This window comes from Pygoscelis adeliae, unplaced genomic scaffold, assembly GCF_000699105.1.
Source record: "Pygoscelis adeliae isolate BGI_AS28 unplaced genomic scaffold, ASM69910v1 Scaffold26, whole genome shotgun sequence".
Lineage (NCBI taxonomy): Eukaryota > Metazoa > Chordata > Aves > Sphenisciformes > Spheniscidae > Pygoscelis > Pygoscelis adeliae.
Genome location: NW_008825104.1, coordinates 5,309,427 through 5,314,783, shown reverse-complemented (window position 1 = coordinate 5,314,783; position 5,357 = coordinate 5,309,427). Strand labels below are relative to the sequence as shown.

The 5,357-nt window shown below is 42.6% G+C and overlaps 1 long non-coding RNA gene across 1 annotated transcript in view; it reads left to right on the top strand.

Annotated features, from left to right (window-relative positions):
* Positions 1–58: 58 nt before the first annotated feature.
* LOC103919709 overlaps positions 59–5,357 on the top strand; it is a 26,913-nt gene continuing 21,614 nt past the window's right edge. The window contains exon 1 of the long non-coding RNA XR_663756.1: positions 59–278. This is a non-coding gene — a long non-coding RNA (uncharacterized LOC103919709). The remainder of the gene's footprint in view (positions 279–5,357) is intronic.

The following is a 5,357-nucleotide window of genomic DNA, read 5'->3' as shown; positions in this document are numbered from 1 at the left end:
CGGCGCTCGCCCGGGGCCGGCTTCGGGGGCCGGCCTGGCTTTGCCCGCCGCCGCTGTGGCCTCGCTGTTAACTCCCCGCCAGCCCGCTGGGGCACACCGGCCGCCGCGGTCCTGCACTGCGGCTCTCCTGCCCGCTCGCCACGAGCCTGCAGCTGGTTTGCCCTCCAGGGCCTCTGTCCCCGTGCCGGCAGAAGGGTTTCAAGCGCGGAGGTCCATCCAGGCAACAGATCCTCCCACAGGGAAATGGTATCTGCGGAGGATTTGTTTCTGCTTTTCCTGTAAAGTGGCTTTCTGCATGGTTACATGCTTCAGCTGCTTCTTTTAGTTGTATGGCTCAATTCTGACAAGAGCTTGAACCAAAATACTTCAAAGATCCGTTACCAAGAGCGCCTAACGGCGTGCCGTGCAGCAGAGGTTTGCATTTGTAGTTAGGCTGCAAAGGAGCACAGCCTCTGTGACGGGACCTGGGGAGAAGGGTATGCTCTGAAATAGCTGTCCTGGGCAGTTGTGTACTTCGATAACTGAAGATAACTGCACTCAGACACGGCATCTTACGCTCTTGTTGGCCAGTCCTACTTAAGAATTGGCAGTGCCTGCAGTGCTCTCTGAGGCTTCCAAGTGTAGTGCAGAGTAAGTTAAAGTAAGCCAGCACAGACAACTCTCATAAGCATGTCTGAAGGGAATGATTAATCGCCTGTGATTCCAAGGCCAAGGGCCAGTTTACTGGTGCCCTTCGGGATATTCCATTTCTCCTCTTGTATAAAGGGAAAAAAAAATACTTCTTACTATAACAATCCCAAAATACCTGCATCAAAAATAAGATCAGTAGACAATACGCGTTGGCCCATCTGTGATATTGTTGTCCTGCTCCAAATTAGAGGAAGCACTGGGGAAATAAAACATTCTCAACTGAGTTTGCCAGAGAAGCAAGAGTGAGTCACAGCTTTTTTCTAAAGTTACTGTATTGACTAGCATCCTGTTCTTGGAGGCTAAAGTATTTGAGGAGGGCCGCTGGCAAGCCCAACATTCTCTGGTCATTAACAAAGCAACCTCGTATATGCAGGAGAATTAAGGTTATGTCTCGAATACCCAAAGTCACAGCTGTTAGAAAAAAGGAGGAAATTATGGCTTGGCAGGCAGAGGAAGGACCATATCTGCGTTCTAAAGCTAAGGGTGATGTGTGCTGTACATCTCAGAGAGCAGCATTCTTTTCTGTTACTGTAAATTTAGGCACCAGATCAAAGCACCTGTGAAATGATCTGGAAGATTTTGTTACGTGGAGTATGAAGTGGCCAAGCAAGCAAGCAAGCAAAGAATACATCGGTGGAGGAAATGCAGTCTCCTGTTAAGTATTCAGAAACAAATTTTCAGTAGATGAATGTAAGCAGCAATCCAATTTCATATTTAGTAATGCATGAAAGAAAAATTAAAACAATGAAGATGCAACAGTATATGTGTATCTGTGTCTCCAGGCTTAAGAGAATTAAACATGGATTCAAAATTTCTCATCAGCCAAAGGATCAGAGTCTTAGTATTTCAGGTACCTTACTGTAGAGGCTGAGGTCTGTGAAGCGGTATTAGCCTGGCTGTTCTCAGATAGCAGAGGGGCAAGCCGGTATGATTTAAAGCAGATACTGGATAAAAGTAACATTTCGGAGCTGGCTGAAAACTAGTCTGAAAATCACTCAGCTGTGATCAAGTTTCTGATAGGCCTCTTTTCATGCAGCAGAAAAGCTGTGCCATCAGCTCTCGAGCTATTGTATTTTGCCAAAATTGTACCCTTACAGAAAAACCTAGAAAGAAATAGCAATTTTTCAAAATCACATTATCAAGGAGCACTGAGTAGCCTTCATAGTAACTTCTGTATTGGGGGAGATGCATAACTCGTCATTCATGAAAATATAAAGGGGGAGGGGTTCAGACGTTGGTGAATTGTTCTTAAGGGTGGTTAAAGGAAATACGTCACTGATTTCTACCAAATAAACCAGCAAAAAATTAAAATTACATTTTTAAAGGCCTAAATTGCCTTCTGAACAGGGCTTGTGGTGGGGTGTACTCTTCATCACTAAGCAGAAGTGGGTTAGGTAGCACCCAATCAGCCTGACCTGCAGTTGATTCCCACACTTTAAAAAGGTGGCAAGTTTGCGGCAACTGAAAGAACTACTGGGGAGTGTCTCTGAAGAAAACCTGAGCTTTCTGGAGAGAAGGGAACTGCTGCCATGCTGCTGCCAAGGACATGGCACTTGAGCACATGAGAATCCCATTGCTATCATGGAAACTGCACACGTGAGAGACCTAGTTAACCTTACCAGCAGGGCTGTTGGAAGTAGCAGTTACTTGGCTCACAAGCTGGATTATTATGTTTTACAGAGCCAAGGCTTTTTGAGAGCCACAAGCATCCTGTTGCTAGTGAGCTGAAATGTAAGGTTAGGAATTCAATTGATGTCCTATTTTTTTTTTTTGTAAGAACTGGGTCAAGCACCAGAACTTTTAAGGCAGGGAGTACTTTGAGTCATTGCTATCCCTGGGCAGTCTCCAAGCAGCGATATTTAATAAGATCTTGAATTAGTAAGCCAGTGAAGAGTAGGTTTGCAAACTTCCAGGAGTTACTCTGTGCTTTTTCTGCCTTGCAGTATCATTTCCCTGAGCCTGTATCTGCTGGTTCTCAGACATGATCTCAGTTCAGGTTGGTGTTGGGAGAATGAGGAAACTACAGAATCCAAATACAGCACAAAAAGTAGCCTGCCTAGGCAGATGCATACATAATAAATGCAGAACCGAGCTGGAGATGGGATGCAACCCTATGGAACTATACATACATACTTACTTGCACGTGTGTGGGGTGGATTAGTAATTACCAGGCGTAAAAGGTTGGGTCCTCTGTGGATTGAATAACCTGAACCACTGCAAAGTGATCTCACCCAGTGCTGCCTAAATTGTCTTCTGCATGCTGATGCTGTGAACAAGAAAGACTGACTCCTCTAAGTGTTTGTGCAAACATTCCAGCACATAGTGTGTGACTCCTACAGCATGCTGCAGGCTGAACTGAAGTTACACCCTTCTGGATCTGAATCGCTGAACACCTTGGATAAACTAGCTTTAGTACAAAGCGTTTTTGAGAAAACCAGGTCTCATACGTGTAGTCTGATTTAAAGTTTGATCAATTCCAAATGACTGCTGTTGCAAGATGATTTCTGTCCAAATACAAGACTATTGTATTCTCAGTTAACCAGCTGCGCAATTCCTTACAGTAGTCGAGATGAAGGGGGGAGGATATTCAATAGCATGCTTCAAAGTACCATAGCATCGGGAGTATTTTTAGGTGTCCTGAAATTGCTATTAACTCTTGTGCTTAACACGGCTATGCTGGACAAGCATTTTTAATAGGTTTTTGTTGATAGTATGATTCAAATTTTAATGTGGGCAAGCCAAATAGCAATATCTGTTTGTTGTTAGTGGGAGTCTTGTTTCTGGCAAAAGTTTTAAGAGTGTTTTTGAGAGTATGTCTGTGTGAAGTGAGACAAGAAGCTGGCTGCATTAAAGCACTGTTGACTTTGTGATGGCTTAGTAGCAATGAAACATCTACCCAAAAGCATACTTTCTAGTAATAGTTGTGTCCGCACTTGAAATTCTGGAAGTGCCTACCCTTAACAGCTTCGATTAAGACATTTGGGGTAGTTTCCAAGGACAAGGAATTGCATTGTACAGCAGAACCAGTATAGCTGCAGTGCATGTGATAGCCCATCCATTTTATGGAGGAAAACTGTATACTTTGGATATTTATGCTGGCTTTAAACTGAAGAATTTTCTGCAACTAAATATTATTGCAGTTGTAGAACATGTGGAGTTAGTACTGTGTGGTAAGCTTTACAAATGTCTGATAAACTGAACATGTAATGTAATCTCTTGCTTACTGCTGCGAGGACCCAGTAGTTTAAATATAAATCAATCTTTCCTTGAAAGGAATCATTCATAAAAGTTGATCTCCCTTTTAGCCAAACAAGTACACTGGCAAAGTTAGTTTGTCTGTTTAAGTGAAAGGCAGAATGAACTTAATGGAGTAAAAATTGTGTTAAGTTGGTCACAGTCAAGAATCCCTCTTTGAAAGCTCAGTTGATACAAAAAACTGTTTCCAATTTAAACTTACCGTTGTAGTGGGTAAATTCTAAATTTAACTAATAAGAATTTTACTAAATTGCATGAAAGTTATCAGTAGTCTCCGTGGCAGATAAAAAAGAGTTTGCAACAAGAGAGACAACTGAAGCAGTCCTGTCTTGCAGGCTGGATGAGTTGGGAGTGATGGTGCTTGCAGCTCTCTTTAGTGGTTTACAGAGCAATGCGTCAACTTGTTTGTTTACAGAAACCATATTCTTTTGTGCTCCACCCAAGTACATGGGGATAGGGAAAATGATCCTGATGACAGAAAGAACAATTTGTAGCTTTGAGAAATACAGAGTTTTTTAAAAGTACTTGATTTTTTTTCTGAAGTGCAAAAATGCAAGAAATATTTCTAACGTAAAAAAAAAATACTTTTTGTCATGCTTAATATCTCATAATTAAACAAAGATAATTTTATCAAACAGTTCCCCAAAAGTCGTATTTTCTTTGAGGACAAGAGTGAACAACTCCAGTTATAATAGTTTGAGATTCCTTAAAATAGTGATCTATAAAGAAAATGCCTACTTGGCTCTGAATACAGTGTACTGAGCTGTGCAGCAATATCAAGACTGTAGTGGAGCATTGGAAGCTGTTATTCAAGCAAAGAGGAAGCAATATGTCTAGCCACATCCACAATTCAACTCAATCAAGAACATTCGTAACTAGGCGGGGAAGCCACAAACCACAGGACAAGCGTGGAGTTATAACAGACAAAATACCTACATGAATCTAAAAAAAGGAACTTACAGTTCCTGTGGTAGTGAATACAGTCTGCCTTCTCATTAATCAGTGGAACAAGAAAACAGTTGGGATGTTTTTAAGTAGTCTTAGAGGTTCCATCCTCTCTGTCCCTGATACACTGATGGAGAGATCGATAGCCTGACAATAATCCTGGTCTGTCTGCAAGATCACAGCAGGCCTATGCTGAAACAATTTGAATGTATGGAAAAAGGTTTATTTGAAGAAATCTGGATTACCTTTTGGGTGAAAAGAGTGGGTTGAAGACTACTTAGCTGTCAACCACTGTATTGGGTTTATGTGGGTTTTGGTAGCAGGGGGGTGGCAGGGGTGGCTTCTGTGAGAAGATGCCAGAATCTTCCCCCACATCCAACAGAGCCAATGCCAGCCGGCTCCAAGACGGACCCGCCGCTGGCCACGGCCAAGCCCATCAGCCACAGTGATGCACAGTGGCGCACAGT